Raw genomic sequence first — 18,990 nt, forward strand, 5'->3', positions numbered from 1 at the left:
GTCTGTGCAAAAGAAATCTTCTTACTGTGCAGAGTGACTTCTCTGAGTAGAGTCGCCTTACTATTTGCGACTGTGCCGATGTTCGAAGCTGGAGTGCAAAGTTGTTGCTTGAATGGTGCTTGCTGGAGCGTGCGGGAGTGCAAAGTTATACCATTTAAAAGGGCTGAAGAGTGCTCAGTGCAGCGGGTGGGCGACACTCTGGCCACCTTGAAAACCGAGGTTACATCCACTACCAGGGTCAGCCCAAGTTCTGCCGCAAGTGTGGTGAGCATGGGCACCTGGTTGAGGCTTGTACCAAGGTGTTATGTGGGAAGAGCAGAGAAATTGGGCAAACTTTTGGAGAGTGTCCAAATGGCAGGAAATGTAATCTCTGTGGAGAATTAAATCACCTCTTCAGAGATTGCCCTAAATCTTTTGCCAACAAATTAAAGACGGTAAAGCCACAGTCAAGCCAACAAAGAGAAGGACCAAAGGTGACAGTTGGTGAACAAAGTGAAGAGGTTGACCCAATAAATTCAAACTTCCCGCCAAAAGCTTGGATTGGAAGTGAGGAGCAAAAAGGGGAGGGGCCTGTAGAGGCCTCACCACTCAGTGTTGAAGTGTGTGAGAATTCACAGGCAGAGGGTGGAGCTACGCTAAATGAGGAGGAAGAGCAGACAGGTGAGTCTAGTGAAGATACTCACCTCCCCGAAGGTCAACAGAAGGTCAATTTGTTGATAGGCATTCATTTATTTCTTCACTTCTGATGAAGTTTCAACAATAAACAACAAACTTTGTATTATGAGAAAGAACCAGAATCATTCTACAGGAATCCGAAAATAAGCTCTATTTTATGAGTTATGCACGAATTCGGATTCTCCTATAAAACGAATTCCTTAACTCAAACCAAGTTAAGACTGCTTTGTCCTTCATATTTATTCATGTCTAATCAAGTTTCAACGATAAACAACGTTGTACTTTGTAGAATGAGAAAGAACTTCTTCAGCAATAAGCATCTCTCGACATATGACGAAGTACAGATTTTGCTATAAAATTAATTCCTTCTATCAGCCTGACTTAAAACTGTTTGTCCTCCTTATTTATCCACTTCAAATCAAGTTTCAACAATTAAAAAAAATTTGTAGTTTGAGAAAGAACAACTTAATCTTCAGCAATCAGTATAAAAAGAGGTGCAAATGCCAACCATACATACCTAAAAGGTGGAGCGGAAGTATTCAGCTGCAAGTAGGTGTGAATGTTCGACCATAATTTGTAAAACGCGGGTAAGAAAAGGTTCGAATGCCCGACTATATATTAACAAAAGCGGGAGGAGAGGTCTTCGGATGAGAGTGGGTGAGAATTATTCTATAAAATACGGTGAAAAAAAATATGTGAATGCCTCATAGAACACTAAAAGCGGAAGTGTTCGGCTGCAAGAAGGTGTGAATGTCCGACTATATTTGGTGAAAAGCAGGTGAAGCAAGGTCTGAATGCCCAACCTTACATCATCAAAAGCGAGATCAGAGGTGTTTGGCTGCAAGAAGGCCATAGTTTGCCAAAAGCAGGTAAGGTGCGAATGTCCGACTAAATATCAACAAAATTTGGGGCGGAGGTCTTCGGATGCAAGTGGGTGTGAATGTCCGACTATATTTGGTGAAAAGCAGGTGAAGCAAGGTCTGAATGCCCAACCTTACATCATCAAAAGCGAGATCAGAGGTGTTGGGCTGCAAGAAGGCCATAGTTTGCCAAAAGCGGGTAAGGTGCGAATGACCGACTAAATATCAACAAAAGTGGGGGCGGAGGTCTTCGGATGCAGGTGGGTGTGAATATCCCACCATACAAGTATGGTGGAGAGGAAGCTGTGAATGGCCGACCATAGTAAAAGGCGGGAGAGAGAAGGTGCGAAAGTCAAACCATACATAATCAAAACAGGGAGCGGAGGTGTTCTGCTGTAAGAAGGTGTGAATGTCCAACCATAGTTGGTAAAAAGCGGGTAAGAAAAGGTTAAAATACCCGACTGTACACAATCAATAGCGGGAGCGGAGTTGTTCGGCTACTAAAAGGTGTGAAAGTCCGACCATGGTTTGTAAAAGCGGGTAAGAAAAGGTGCGAATGCCCGACAATGTATGATCAAAAGAGGGAGTGGAGGTTTTCGGCTGCAAGAAGGTCTGAATGTCCAACCATAATTTGTAAAAACCGGGGAAGAAAAGGCTCGAAAGCCCGACTATACACCATCAAAAGTGGGAGCGGAGGTGTTCAGCTGCAAGACGGTCTGAATGTCCATCAATAATTGCTAGAAAACATGAAAGAAAATTTTCGAATATCAAACTGCACATGATCATAAGCGGGAGAGGAGGTGTTCAGCTGCAAGAAGGTGTGAATGTCTACCCATAATTACTGAAAAATGGGTAAGAAAAGGTGCGAATGCCTAACAATACATCATCAAAAGAGAGAGCGGAGGTGTTCCGCTGTAAGACGGTGTGAATGTCCGAACATAGATGGTAAAAAGCGGGTAAGAAAAGGTTAAATTACACGACTGTACACAATCAAAAGAGGGAGCGGAGTTGTTCGGCTACTAAAAGGTGTGAAAGTCCGACCATGGTTTGTAAAAGCGGGTAAGAAAAGGTGCGAATGCCCGACAATGTATGATCAAAAGAGGGAGTGGAGGTTTTCGGCTGCAAGAAGGTCTGAATGTCCAACCATAATTTGTAAAAACCGGGGAAGAAAAGGCTCGAAAGCCCGACTATACACCATCAAAAGTGGGAGCGGAGGTGTTCAGCTGCAAGACGGTCTGAATGTCCATCAATAATTGCTAGAAAACATGAAAGAAAATTTTCGAATATCAAACTGCACATGATCATAAGCGGGAGAGGAGGTGTTCAGCTGCAAGAAGGTGTGAATGTCTACCCATAATTACTGAAAAATGGGTAAGAAAAGGTGCGAATGCCTAACAATACATCATCAAAAGAGAGAGCGGAGGTGTTCCGCTGTAAGACGGTGTGAATGTCCGAACATAGATGGTAAAAAGCGGGTAAGAAAAGGTTAAATTACACGACTGTACACAATCAAAAGAGGGAGCGGAGTTGTTCAGCTAAGAGAAGGTGTGAAAGTCCGACCTTGGTTTGTAAAAAGCGGGTAAGAAAAGGTTCGTATGCCCGAATATACACCATCAAAAGCGGAAGCGGAGGTGTTCGGCTGCAAGATATTGTGAACGTCCGACCAAAGTTTGTAAAAAGCAGTTAAGAAAAGGTTCGAATATCTAACTAAACATAATCAAAAGCGGGAGCAGAGCTGTTCGACTTGAAGTAGGTGTGAATGTCAGATCATAATTTGCAAAAAGCTGATGAGAAAGGGTGAGAATGCCCGACTATACACCATCAAATGCGGTAGCGGAGTTGTTCGGCTGTGAGTAGGTGTGAATCTCCAACCATAATTGCTGAAAAATGTGTTAGAAAAGGTAAAAATGCCGGTCCATACATAATCAAAATCGGGAGAGGTGGTGTGCAGCTGCAAGAAGGTCTAAATGTCCATCAATAATTGCTAGAAAACATGAAAGAAAATTTTCGAAAATCAAACCACACATGATCATAAGTGGGAGAGGAGGTGTTCAGCTGCAAGAAGGTGTGAATGTCCACCCATAATACCTGAAAAATGGGTAAAAAAAAGGTGCGAATGCCCAACCATACATCATCAAAAGCAGGAGTGCATGTGTGCGGCTACAAGAAGGTGTGAACGTCCGACCAAAGTTTGTAAAAAGCAGTTAAGAAAAGGTTCGAATATCCAACCATACATAATCAAAAGCGGGAGCAGAGCTGTTCGACTGCAAGTAGGTGTGAATGTCAGATCATAATTTGCAAAAAGCTGATGAGAAAGGGTGAGAATGCCCGACTATACACCAGCAAATGCGGAAGCGGAGTTGTTCGGCTGTTAGTAGGTGTGAATCTACAACCATAATTGCTGAAAAATGTGTTAGAAAAGGTAAAAATGCCGGTCCATACATAATCAAAATCGGGAGAGGTGGTGTTCAGCTGCAAGAAGGTCTAAATGTCCATCAATAATTGCTAGAAAACATGAAAGAAAATTTTCGAAAATCAAACCACACAAGATCATAAGTGGGAGAGGAGGTGTTCAGCTGCAAGAAGGTGTGAATGTCCACCCATAATACCTGAAAAATGGGTAAAAAAAAGGTGCGAATGCCCAACCATACATCATCAAAAGCAGGAGTGCATGTGTTCGGCTACAAGAAGGTGTGAACGTCCAACCAAAGTTTGTAAAAAGCAGTTAAGAAAAGGTTCGAATATCCAACCATACATAATCAAAAGCGGGAGCAGAGCTGTTCGACTGCAAGTAGGTGTGAATGTCAGATCATAATTTGCAAAAAGCTGATGAGAAAGGGTGAGAATGCCCGACTATACACCATCAAATGCGGGAGCGGAGTTGTTCGGCTGTGAGTAGGTGTGAATCTCCGACCATAATTGCTGAAAAATGTGTTAGAAAAGGTAAGAATGCCGGTCCATACATCATCAAAAGCGAGAGAGGTTGTGTTCGGCTGCAAGTAGGTGTGAATGTCCAGCCATAATTACTCACAAACGGGTAAGAAAAGGTAGTATTGCCAGACCATATATGATCAAAACAGGGAGCGGAGGTGGTTCAGCTGCAAGAAGGTTTGAATGTCCGACTAAAGTTCAAATATATTAACAAAAGCGGGAGGAGAGGTCTTCGGATGAGAGTGGTTGAAAATTTCCAACCATAATGTATAAAATGCGGTGAAAAAAAGGTGTGATAGAACACTAAAAGGTGGAGCGGAAGTGTTCGGCTGCAAGAAGGTGTGAATGTCCGACTATATTTGGTGAAAAGCAGGTGAAGCAAGGTCTGAATGCCCAACCTTACATCATCAAAAGCGAGATCAGAGGTGTTTGGCTGCAAGAAGGCCATAGTTTGCCAAAAGCGGGTAAGGTGCGAATGTCCGACTAAATATCAACAAAATTTGGGGCGGAGGTCTTCGGATGCAAGTGGGTGTGAATGTCCGACTATATTTGGTGAAAAGCAGGTGAAGCAAGGTCTGAATGCCCAACCGTACATCATCAAAAGCGAGATCAGAGGTGTTGGGCTGCAAGAAGGCCATAGTTTGCCAAAAGCGGGTAAGGTGCGAATGACCGACTAAATATCAACAAAAGTGGGGGCGGAGGTCTTCGGATGCAGGTGGGTGTGAATATCCCACCATACAAGTATGGTGGAGAGGAAGCTGTGAATGGCCGACCATAGTAAAAGGCGGGTGAGAGAAGGTGCGAATGTCAAACCATACATAATCAAAACAGGGAGCGGAGGTGTTCTGCTGTAAGAAGGTGTGAATTTCCAACCATGTTTGGTAAAAAGCGGGTAAGAAAAGGTTAAAATACCCGACTGTACACAATCAATAGCGGGAGCGGAGTTGTTCGGCTACTAAAAGGTGTGAAAGTCCGACCATGGTTTGTAAAAAGCGGGTAAGAAAAGGTGCGAATGCCCGACAATGTATGATCAAAAGAGGGAGTGGAGGTTTTCGGCTGCAAGAAGGTCTGAATGTCCAACCATAATTTGTAAAAACCGGGGAAGAAAAGGCTCGAAAGCCCGACTATACACCATCAAAAGTGGGAGCGGAGGTGTTCAGCTGCAAGACGGTCTGAATGTCCATCAATAATTGCTAGAAAACATGAAAGAAAATTTTCGAATATCAAACTGCACATGATCATAAGCGGGAGAGGAGGTGTTCAGCTGCAAGAAGGTGTGAATGTCTACCCATAATTACTGAAAAATGGGTAAGAAAAGGTGCGAATGCCTAACCATACATCATCAAAAGAGGGAGCGGAGGTGTTCCGCTGTAAGACGGTGTGAATGTCCGAACATAGATGGTAAAAAGCGGGTAAGAAAAGGTTAAATTACACGACTGTACACAATCAAAAGAGGGAGAGGAGTTGTTCAGCTAAGAGAAGGTGTGAAAGTCCGACCTTGGTTTGTAAAAAGCGGGTAAGAAAAGGTTCGTATGCCCGAATATACACCATCAAAAGCGGAAGCGGAGGTGTTCGGCTGCAAGATATTGTGAACGTCCGACCAAAGTTTGTAAAAAGCAGTTAAGAAAAGGTTCGAACATCTAACTAAACATAATCAAAAGCGGGAGCAGAGCTGTTCGACTGCAAGTAGGTGTGAATGTCAGATCATAATTTGCAAAAAGCTGATGAGAAAGGGTGAGAATGCCTGACTATACACCATCAAATGCGGTAGCGGAGTTGTTCGGCTGTTAGTAGGTGTGAATCTCCAACCATAATTGCTGAAAAATGTGTTAGAAAAGGTAAAAATGCCGGTCCATACATAATCAAAATCGGGAGAGGTGGTGTTCAGCTGCAAGAAGGTCTAAATGTCCATCAATAATTGCTAGAAAACATGAAAGAAAATTTTCGAAAATCAAACCACACATGATCATAAGTGGGAGAGGAGGTGTTCAGCTGCAAGAAGGTGTGAATGTCCACCCATAATACCTGAAAAATGGGTAAAAAAAAAGGTGCGAATGCCCAACCATACATCATCAAAAGCAGGAGTGCATGTGTTCGGCTACAAGAAGGTGTGAACGTCCAACCAAAGTTTGTAAAAAGCAGTTAAGAAAAGGTTCGAATATCCAACCATACATAATCAAAAGCGGGAGCAGAGCTGTTCAACTGCAAGTAGGTGTGAATGTCAGATCATAATTTGCAAAAAGCTGATGAGAAAGGGTGAGAATGCCCGACTATACACCATCAAATGCGGGAGCGGAGTTGTTCGGCTGTGAGTAGGTGTGAATCTCCAACCATAATTGCTGAAAAATGTGTTAGAAAAGGTAAAAATGCCGGTCCATACATAATCAAAATCGGGAGAGGTGGTGTTCAGCTGCAAGAAGGTCTAAATGTCCATCAATAATTGCTAGAAAACATGAAAGAAACTTTTCGAAAATCAAACCGCACATGATCATAAGTGGGATAGGAGGTGTTCAGCTGCAAGGTGTGAATGTCCACCCAAAATTCCTGAAAAATGGGCAAAAAAAAGGTGTGAATGCCCAACCATACATCATCAAAAGCAGGAGTGGAAGTGTTCGGCTACAAGAAGGTGTGAACGTCCAACCAAAATATGTAAAAAGCAGTTAAGAAAAGGTTCGAATATCCAACCAAACATAATCAAAAGCGGGAGCAGAGCTTTTCGACTGCAAGTAGGTGTGAATGTCAGATCATAATTTGCAAAAAGCTGATGAGAAAGGGTGAGAATGCCCGACTATACATCATCAAATGCGGGAGCGGAGTTGTTCGGCTGTGAGTAGGTGTGAATCTCCGACCATAATTGCTGAAAAATGTGTTAGAAAAGGTAAAAATGCCGGTCCATCACATCATCAAAAGCGAGAGAGGTTGTGTTCGGCTGCAAGTAGGTGTGAATGTCCAGCCATAATTACTCACAAACGGGTAAGAAAAGGTAGTATTGCCAGACCATATATGATCAAAACAGGGAGCGGAGGTGGTTCAGCTGCAAGAAGGTTTGAATGTCCGACTAAAGTTCAAATATATTAACAAAAGCGGGAGGAGAGGTCTTCGGATGAGAGTGGTTGAAAATTTCCAACCATAATGTATAAAATGCGGTGAAAAAAAGGTGTGATAGAACACTAAAAGGTGGAGCGGAAGTGTTCGGCTGCAAGAAGGTGTGAATGTCCGACTATATTTGGTGAAAAGCAGGTGAAGCAAGGTCTGAATGCCCAACCTTACATCATCAAAAGCGAGATCAGAGGTGTTTGGCTGCAAGAAGGCCATAGTTTGCCAAAAGCGGGTAAGGTGCGAATGTCCGACTAAATATCAACAAAATTTGGGGCGGAGGTCTTCGGATGCAAGTGGGTGTGAATGTCCGACTATATTTGGTGAAAAGCAGGTGAAGCAAGGTCTGAATGCCCAACCTTACATCATCAAAAGCGAGATCAGAGGTGTTGGGCTGCAAGAAGGCCATAGTTTGCCAAAAGCGGGTAAGGTGCGAATGACTGACTAAATATCAACAAAAGTGGGGGCGGAGGTCTTCGGATGCAGGTGGGTGTGAATATCCCACCATACAAGTATGGTGGAGAGGAAGCTGTGAATGGCCGACCATAGTAAAAGGCGGGTGAGAGAAGGTGCGAATGTCAAACCATACATAATCAAAACAGGGAGCGGAGGTGTTCTGCTGTAAGAAGGTGTGAATTTCCAACCATAGTTGGTAAAAAGCGGGTAAGAAAAGGTTAAAATACCCGACTGTACACAATCAATAGCGGGAGCGGAGTTGTTCGGCTACTAAAAGGTGTGAAAGTCCGACCATGGTTTGTAAAAGCGGGTAAGAAAAGGTGCGAATGCCCGACAATGTATGATCAAAAGAGGGAGTGGAGGTTTTCGGCTGCAAGAAGGTCTGAATGTCCAACCATAATTTGTAAAAACCGGGGAAGAAAAGGCTCGAAAGCCCGACTATACACCATCAAAAGTGGGAGCGGAGGTGTTCAGCTGCAAGACGGTCTGAATGTCCATCAATAATTGCTAGAAAACATGAAAGAAAATTTTCGAATATCAAACTGCACATGATCATAAGCGGGAGAGGAGGTGTTCAGCTGCAAGAAGGTGTGAATGTCTACCCATAATTACTGAAAAATGGGTAAGAAAAGGTGCGAATGCCTAACCATACATCATCAAAAGAGGGAGCGGAGGTGTTCCGCTGTAAGACGGTGTGAATGTCCGAACATAGATGGTAAAAAGCGGGTAAGAAAAGGTTAAATTACACGACTGTACACAATCAAAAGAGGGAGAGGAGTTGTTCAGCTAAGAGAAGGTGTGAAAGTCCGACCTTGGTTTGTAAAAAGCGGGTAAGAAAAGGTTCGTATGCCCGAATATACACCATCAAAAGCGGAAGCGGAGGTGTTCGGCTGCAAGATATTGTGAACGTCCGACCAAAGTTTGTAAAAAGCAGTTAAGAAAAGGTTCGAATATCTAACTAAACATAATCAAAAGCGGGAGCAGAGCTGTTCGACTGCAAGTAGGTGTGAATGTCAGATCATAATTTGCAAAAAGCTGATGAGAAAGGGTGAGAATGCCTGACTATACACCATCAAATGCGGTAGCGGAGTTGTTCGGCTGTTAGTAGGTGTGAATCTCCAACCATAATTGCTGAAAAATGTGTTAGAAAAGGTAAAAATGCCGGTCCATACATAATCAAAATCGGGAGAGGTGGTGTTCAGCTGCAAGAAGGTCTAAATGTCCATCAATAATTGCTAGAAAACATGAAAGAAAATTTTCGAAAATCAAACCACACATGATCATAAGTGGGAGAAGAGGTGTTCAGCTGCAAGAAGGTGTGAATGTCCACCCATAATACCTGAAAAATGGGTAAAAAAAAAGGTGCGAATGCCCAACCATACATCATCAAAAGCAGGAGTGCATGTGTTCGGCTACAAGAAGGTGTGAACGTCCAACCAAAGTTTGTAAAAAGCAGTTAAGAAAAGGTTCGAATATCCAACCATACATAATCAAAAGCGGGAGCAGAGCTGTTCAACTGCAAGTAGGTGTGAATGTCAGATCATAATTTGCAAAAAGCTGATGAGAAAGGGTGAGAATGCCCGACTATACACCATCAAATGCGGGAGCGGAGTTGTTCGGCTGTGAGTAGGTGTGAATCTCCAACCATAATTGCTGAAAAATGTGTTAGAAAAGGTAAAAATGCCGGTCCATACATAATCAAAATCGGGAGAGGTGGTGTTCAGCTGCAAGGTCTAAATGTCCATCAATAATTGCTAGAAAACATGAAAGAAACTTTTCGAAAATCAAACCGCACATGATCATAAGTGGGATAGGAGGTGTTCAGCTGCAAGGTGTGAATGTCCACCCAAAATTCCTGAAAAATGGGCAAAAAAAAGGTGTGAATGCCCAACCATACATCATCAAAAGCAGGAGTGGAAGTGTTCGGCTACAAGAAGGTGTGAACGTCCAACGAAAATATGTAAAAAGCAGTTAAGAAAAGGTTCGAATATCCAACCAAACATAATCAAAAGCGGGAGCAGAGCTTTTCGACTGCAAGTAGGTGTGAATGTCAGATCATAATTTGCAAAAAGCTGATGAGAAAGGGTGAGAATGCCCGACTATACATCATCAAATGCGGGAGCGGAGTTGTTCGGCTGTGAGTAGGTGTGAATCTCCGACCATAATTGCTGAAAAATGTGTTAGAAAAGGTAAAAATGCCGGTCCATACATCATCAAAAGCGAGAGAGGTTGTGTTCGGCTGCAAGTAGGTGTGAATGTCCAGCCATAATTACTCACAAACGGGTAAGAAAAGGTAGTATTGCCAGACCATATATGATCAAAACAGGGAGCGGAGGTGGTTCAGCTGCAAGAAGGTTTGAATGTCCGACTAAAGTTCAAATATATTAAAGAAAGCGGGAGGAGAGGTCTTCGGATGAGAGTGGTTGAAAATTTCCGACCATAATGTATAAAATGCGGTGAAAAAAAGGTGTGATAGAACACTAAAAGGTGGAGCGGAAGTGTTCGGCTGCAAGAAGGTGTGAATGTCCGACTATATTTGGTGAAAAGCAGGTGAAGCAAGGTCTGAATGCCCAACCTTACATCATCAAAAGCGAGACCAGAGGTGTTTCGCTGCAAGAAGGCCATAGTTTGCCAAAAGCGGGAAAGGTGCGAATGTCCGACTAAATATCAACAAAATTTGGGGCAGAGGTCTTCGGATGCAAGTGGGTGTGAATATCCAACCATACAAGTATGGTGGAGAGGAAGCTGTGAATAGCCGACCATAGTTTGGAAAAAGCGGGTAAGAAAAGGTTTGAATACCCGAACATACACCATCAAAAGAGGGAGCGGAGGTGTTCCGCTGTACGAAGGTGTGAATGTCCGACCATAGTTGGTAAAAAGCGGGTAAGAAAAGGTTAAAATACCCGACTGTACACAATCAATAGCGGGAGCGGATGTGTTCGGTTACAAGAAGGTGTGAAAGTCCGACCATGGTTTGTAAAAAGCGGGTAAGAAAAGGTGCGAATGTCCGACAATGTATGATCAAAAGAGAGAGCGGAGGTTTTCGGATACAAGAAGGTTTGAATGTCCCACCATAGTTTGTAAAAAGCGGGTAAGAAAAGGTTCGAATGCCCGACTATACACCATCAAAAGTGGGAGCAGAGGTGTTCCGCTGTAAGACGGTGTGAATGTCCGACCATAGTTGGTAAAAAGCGGGTAAGAAAAGGTTAAAATACCCGACTGTACACAATCAATAGCGGGAGCGGAGTTGTTCGGCTACAAGAAGGTGTGAAAGTCCGATCATGGTTTGTAAAAACAGGGAAGAAAAGGCTCGAAAGCCCGACTATACACCATCAAAAAGAAGGTTTGAATGTCCATCAATAATTGCTTTAAAACAAGAAAGTAAATTTTCGAATATCAAACCGTATATGATCATAAGCGGGAGAGGAGGTGTTCCGCTGTAAGACGGTGTGAATGTCTGACCATAGTTGGTAAAAAGCGGGTAAGAAAAGGTAAAATACCCGACTGTACACAATCAATAGCGGGAGCGGAGTTGTTCGGCTACTAAAAGGTGTGAAAGTCCGACCCTGGTTTGTAAAAAGCGGGTAAGAAAAGGTTCGAATGCCCGAACATACACCATCAAAAGAGGGAGCGGAGGGGTTCCGCTGTAAGACGGTGTGAATGTCCGATCATAGTTGGTAAAAAGCGGGTAAGAAAAGGTTAAAATACCCGACTGTACACAATCAAAAGAGGGAGCGGAGTTGTTCAGCTAAGAGAAATTGTGAAAGTCCGACCATGGTTTGTAAAAAGCGGGTAAGAAAAGGTTCGTATGCCCGAATATACACTATCAAAACCGGAAGCGTAGGTGTTCGGCTGCAAGAAGGTGTGAACGTCCGACCAAAGTTTGTAAAAAAGCAGATAAGAAAAGGTTCGATTATCTAACCAAACATAATCAAAAGCGGGAGCAGAGCTGTTCAACTGCAAGTAGGTGTGAATGTTAGAGAATAATTTGCAAAAAGCTGATGAGAAAGGGTGAGAAATCCCGACTATACACCATCAAATGCGGTAGCGGAGTTGTTCGGCTGTGAGTAGGTGTGATTCTCCAACCATAATTGCTGAAAAATGTGTTAGAAAAGGTAAGAATGCCGGTCCATACATCATCAAAATTGGGAGAGGTGGTGTTCGGCTGCAAGAAGGTGTGAACGTCCGACCAAAGTTTGTAAAAAGCAGTTAAGAAAAGGTTTGAATATCCAACCGAACATAATCAAAAGCGAGAGCAGAGCTGTTCGACTGCAAGTAGGTGTGAATGTCAGATCATAATTGCTGAAAAATGTGATAGAAAAGACTAGAATGCCGGACAATACATCATCAAAAGCGGGAGAGGTGGTTTTTCGGCTGCAAGTAGATGTGAATGTCCAGCCATAATTACTTACAAACGGGGGAAGAAAAGGTAGTATTTCCAGACCACACATGATCAAAACAGGGAATGGAGGTGGTTCAGCTGCAAGGTGTGAATGTCTGACTAAAGTTTGTAAAAACCGTGTAAGACAAGGGGCGAATGCCCGACAATGTATGATCAAAAGAGGGAGCGGAGGTTTTCGGCTGCAAGGTCTGAATGTCCAACCATAATTTGTAAAAATCGGGGAAGAAAAGGCTCGAAAGCCCGACTATACACCATCAAAAGCGGGAGCAGAGGTGTTCAGGTGCAAGAAGGTCTGAACGTCCGACCAATAATTACTGAAAAATGGGTAAGAAAAGGTGCGAATGCCAAATCATACATCATCAAAAGCAGGAGCGGATGTGTTCGGCTACAAGAAGGTTTGAATGTCCAACCATAGTAAGTAATAGGTGGTTAAGAAAAGGCTCGAATGCCCGACTATACACCATCAAAAGCGGAACCGGAGGTGTTCGGCTGCAAGACGGTGTGAACGTCCGACCAAAGTTTGTAAAAAGCATTAAGAAAATGTTCGAATATCCAACCAAACATAATCAAAAGCGGGAGCAGAGCTGTTCGACTGCAAGTAGGTGTGAATATCAGATCATAATTTGCAAAAAGCTGATGAGAAAGGGTGAGAATGCCCGACCATACACTATCAAATGTGGGAGCGGAGGTGTTCGTCTGTGAGTAGGTGTGAATGTCCGACCATAATTGCTGAAAAATGTGTTAGAAAAGGTAAGAATGCCGGACCATATATCATCAAAAGCGGGAGAGGTTGTGTTCGGCTGCAAGAAGGTGTGAATGTCCAGCCATAATTACTCACAAACGGGTAAGAAAAGGTACTATTGCCAGACCATATATGATCAAAACAGGGAGCGGAGGTGGTTCAGCTGCAAGAAGGTTTGAATGTCCGACTAAAGTTTGTAAAAAGCGGGTAAGACAAGGTGTGAATGCCCGACAATGTATGATCAAAAGAGGAGCGGAGGTTTTCGGCTGCAAGAAGGTCTGAATGTCCACCCATAATTACTGAAAAATGGGTAAGAAAAGGTGCGAAAGCCCAACCGCACATGATCATAAGTGGATGAGAAGGTGTTCGACTGCAAGTAGGTGTGAATGTAAGATCATAATTTGTAAAAAGCGGGTAAGAAAAGGTAAGAATGCCCAACCATAAATTATCATAAGCGGCAGCAGAGTTTCGGCTGGTATTTATCAATGTCTAGATAGATTTCAACAAAAAACAACGTTGTACTTTGCAGTAAAAGAAAGTGCAAGTCAAAAGTTTTAGGAATCCGAGAATAAGCTTATTTTCATGAGTTCTGCACGATTTCGGATTTTATGTATAAAATGAATTTCTTCACGCAAACTAAGTTAACATTGCTTTGTCCTTCATATGTACCCATTTCTACATATATTTCAAGCATAAACTTCCTCATATTACCCTGAATGAGAAAGAGCCACACTTGTGATTAAGCCATACCTCCCTTTTGAGGAGTTCTGCATGATTTGGGATTTTATCTATAAAATTAATTCCTTCACTCAAACTATGTTAAAACGGCTTTTACCTTCATATTTATCAATGTCTCGATAGATTTAAACAAAAAACAACGTTGTACTTTGCAATAAAAGAAAGAGCAAATCAAAAGTTTTAGGAATCCGAGAATAAGCTTATTTTCATGAGTTCTGCACGATTTCGGATTTTATGTATAAAATGAATTCATTCACTCAAACCAAGTTAAAACTGCTTTTTCCTTCATATTTATCAATGTCTAGATCGACTTCAACAAAGAACAACATTGTATTTTGCAGTAGAAGAAAGAGCAAAACTGAAGGATCAGGAATCCGAGAATAAGCTTCTTTTCATACGTTCTGCATGATTTGGGATTTTATGTATAAAATGAATTCCTTCACTCAAACTAAGTTAACACTGCTTTGTCCTTCATATGTACCCATTTCTACATATATTTCAAGCATAAACTTCCTCATACTACCCTGAATGAGAAAGAACCACACTTGTGATTAAGCCATATGCCCCTTTTGAGGAGTTCTGCATGATTTGGGATTTTATCTATAAAATCAATTCCTTCACTCAAACTATGTTAAAACGGCTTTTACCTTCATATTTATCAATGTCTCGATAGATTTAAACAAAAAAACAACGTTGTACTTTGCAGTAAAAGAAAGAGCCAATCAAAAGTTTTAGGAATCCGAGAATAAGCTTATTTTCATGAGTTCTGCACGATTTCGGATTTTATGTATAAAATGAATTCATTCACTCAAACCAAGTTAAAACTGCTTTTTCCTTCATATTTATCAATGTCTAGATCGACTTCAACAAAGAACAACATTGTATTTTGCAGTAGAAGAAAGAGCAACACTGAAGGATCAGGAATCCGAGAATAAGCTTATTTTCTTATGGGCAAGTGGGAACTGCTTTGTCCTTCATAACTATCAATGTGTAGATGGATTTCAACTTCTTCTACTGCAAAGTCCAATGTTTTTCTTTGTTGAAGTCGATCTAGACATTGATGAATATGGAAGGACAAAGCAGTTTTAACTTGGTTTGAGCAAAGCAATTCATTTTATAGCAAAATCCGAAATCGTGCAGAACTCATGAAAGTAAGCTTATTCTCGGATTCCTGAAACTTTAGATTTGCTCTTTCTTTTACTGCAAAGTACAACGTTGTTTTTTTGTTTAAATATTTCTAGACATGGTAAATATGAAGGACAAATCAGTTTTAACATAGTTTGAGTGAAGTAATGCATTTTATAAGCAAAATCCCAAATCATGCAGAACTCACGAAATGCTTTTTCTCGCTTTTCACTGCTTTTTACAAACTTTGGTCGGACGTTCACACCTTCTTGCATCCGAACACCTCCGCTTCCGCTTTTGATGATGTATATTCGGGCATTCGAACCTTTTTTTACCCGCTTTTTACAAACCATTGTCAGACTTTCACACCTTCTTGCAGCCGAACACCACCTCTCCCAATTTTGATGATGTATGGTCCAGTATTCTTACCTTTTCTAACACATTTTTCAGCAATTATGGTCGGACATTCACACCTACTCACAGCTGGACACCTCCGCTCCCGCTTTTTATCATACAATGTCGGGACATCGCTCCTTGTCTTACCAGCTTTTTACAAATTTTAGTCGAACATTCACACCTTCTTGCAGCTGAAGACCTCCGCTCCCGCTTTTGATGATGTATAGTCGGGCTTTCGAGCCTTTTCTTACCCGGTTTTTACAAATTATGGTTGGACATTCAGACCTTGCAGCCGAACACCTCCGCTCTCTCTTTTGATCATACATTGTTGGGCATTCGCACCTTGTCTTACCCGCTTTTTACAAACTATAGTCAGACATTCACACCTTGCAGCTGAACCTCCGCTCCCTGTTTTGATCATGTATGGTCTGGCAATACTACCTTTTCTTCCCCCGTTTGTGAGTAATTATGGCTGGACATTCACACCTACTTGCAGTCGAACAGCTCTGCTCCCGCTTTTGATTATGTTTGGTTGGATATTCGAACCTTTTCTTAACTGCTTTTTACAAACCATGGTCGGACTTTCACACCTTCTTGTAGCCGAACAACTCCGCTCCCGCTATTGATTGTGTACAGTCGGGTATTTTAACCTTTTCTTACCCGCTTTTTACCAAGTATGATCGGACATTCACACCTTCGTACAGCGGAACACCTCCGCTCCCTCTTTTGATGGTGTATAGTCGGGCATTCAAACCTTTTCTTACCCGCTATTTACAAACTATGATAGGACTTTCAAACCTTCGTGTATCCGAAAACCTCCGCTCTCTCTTTTGATCATACATTGTCGGACATTCGCACCTTTTCTTACCCGCTTTTTACAAACCATGGTCAGACTGTCACACCTTGTTGTAGTCGAACACATCCGCTCCCGCTATTGATTGTGTACAGTCAGGTATTTTAACCTTTTCTTACCCGCTTTTTACCAAGTATGGTCGGACATTCACACCTTCGTACAGCGGAACACCTCCGCTCCCTCTTTTGATGGTGTATGTTCGGGCATTCAAACCTTTTCTTACCCGCTTTTTCCAAACTATGGTCGGCTATTCACAGCTTCCTCTCCACCATACTTGTATGGTGGGATATTCACACCCACTTGCATCCGAAAACCTCCGCCCCAAATTTTGTTGATATTTAGTCGGACATTCGCACCTTACCCGCTTTTGGCAAACTATGGCCTTCTTGCAGCCAAACAACTCTGATCTTGCTTTTGATGATGTAAGGTTGGGCATTCAGACCTTGCTTCACCTGCTTTTCACCAAATATAGTCGGACATTCACACCTTCTTGCAGCCGAACACTTCCGCTCCACCTTTTAGTGTTCTATCACACCTTTTTTTTCACCGCATTTTATACATTATGGTTGGAAATTTTCAACCACTTTCATCCGAAGACCTCTCCTCCCGCTTTTGTTAATATATTTTAACTTTAGTTTGACATTCAAACCTTCTTGCAGCTGAACCACCTCCGCTCCCTGTTTTGATCATATATGGTCTGGCAATACTACCTTTTCTTACCCGTTTGTGAGTAATTATGGCTGGACATTCACACCTACTTGCAGCCGAACACAACCTCTCTCGCTTTTGATGATGTATGGACCGGCATTTTTACCTTTTCTAACACATTTTTCAGCAATTATGGTCGGAGATTCACACCTACTCACAGCCGAACAACTCCGCTCCCGCATTTGATGATGTATAGTCGGGCATTCTCACCCTTTCTCATCAGCTTTTTGCAAATTATGATCTGACATTCACACCTACTTGCAGTCGAACAGCTCTGCTCCCGCTTTTGATTATGTTTGGTTGGATATTCGAAACTTTTCTTAACTTCTTTTTACATATTTTGGTTGGACGTTCACACCTTCTTGTAGCTGAACACTTCCACTCCTGCTTTTGATGATGTATGGTTGGGCATTCACACCTTTTTTTTGCCCATTTTTCAGGAATTTTGGGTGGACATTCACACCTTGCAGCTGAACACCTCCTATCCCACTTATGATCATGTGCGGTATGATTTTCGAAAAGTTTCTTTCATGTTTTCTAGCAATTATTGATGGACATGTAGACCTTCTTGCAGCTGAACACCTCCGCTCCCGCTTTTGATCATACATTGTCAGGCATTAGCAACCTTGTCTTACCCACTTTTTACAAACTTTAGTCGAACAGTCACACCTTTTTGAAGCCGAACACCACCTCTACCGCTTTTGATAATGTATGGTCCAGCATTCTTACCTTTTCTAACACATTCTTCAGCAATTATGGTCGGACATTCACACCTACTCAGAGCCGAACACCTCCGCTCCCGCATTTGATGGTCTATAGTCGGGCATTCTACAGCGGAAAAGACTCATTCTTATGTTTGGTTAGATATTCGAACCTTTTCTTAACTGCTTTTTACAAACTTTGGTCGGACGTTCACAATATCTTGCAGCCGAACACCTCCGCTTCCGCTTTTGATGGTGTATATTCGGGCATACGAACCTTTTCTTACCCGCTTTTTACAAACCAAGGTCGGACTTTCACACCTTCTCTTAGCTGAACAACTCCGCTCCCTCTTTTCATTGTGTACAGTCGGGTAATTTAACCTTTTCTTACCCGCTTTTTACCATCTATGGTCGGACATTCACACCGTCTTACAGCGGAACACCTCCGCTCCCTCTTTTGATGATGTATGGTTAGGCATTCGCACCTTTTCTTACCCATTTTTCAGTAATTATGGGTAGACATTCACACCTTCTTGCAGCTGAACACCTCCTCTCCCGCTTATGATGATGTGTGGTTTGATATTCGAAAATTTTCTTTCATGTTTTCTAGCAATTATTGATGGACATTCAGACCGTCTTGAAGCTGAACACCTCCGCTCCCACTTTTGATGGTGTATAGTCGGGCTTTCGAGCCTTTTCTTCCCCGGTTTTTACAAATTATGGTTGGACATTCAGACCTTCTTGCAGCCGAAAACCTCCACTCCCTCTTTTGATCATACATTGTCGGGCATTCGCACCTTTTCTTACCCGCTTTTTACAAACCATGGTCGGACTTTCACGCCTTCTTGTAGCCGAACAACTCCGCTCCCGCTATTGATTGTGTACAGTCGGGTATTTTAACCTTTTCTTACCCGCTTTTTACCAACTATTGTTGGACATTCACACCGTCTTACAGCGGAACACCTCCGCTCCCTCTTCTGATGGTGTATATTCGGGCACTCGAACCTTTTCTTACCCGCTTTTTACAAACTATGGTCGGACATTAAAACCTTCTTGTAGCCGAACACATCCACTCCTGCTTTTGATGATGTATGGTTGGGCATTCGTACCTTTTCTTAACCATTTTGCAGTAATTATGGGTGGACATTCACACCTTTTTGCATTTTAACACCTCCTCTCCCGCTTATGATCATGTGCGGTTTGATATTCGAAAATTCTCTTCCATGTTTTCTAGCACTTATTGATGGACATTCAGACCTTCTTGCAGCTGAACACCTCCGCTCCAGCTGTTGATGGTGTATAGTCGG

This window comes from Leuresthes tenuis, unplaced genomic scaffold (assembly GCF_036924035.1).
Source record: "Leuresthes tenuis unplaced genomic scaffold, fLeuTen1.0.hap1 SCAF_40, whole genome shotgun sequence".
Lineage (NCBI taxonomy): Eukaryota > Metazoa > Chordata > Actinopteri > Atheriniformes > Atherinopsidae > Leuresthes > Leuresthes tenuis.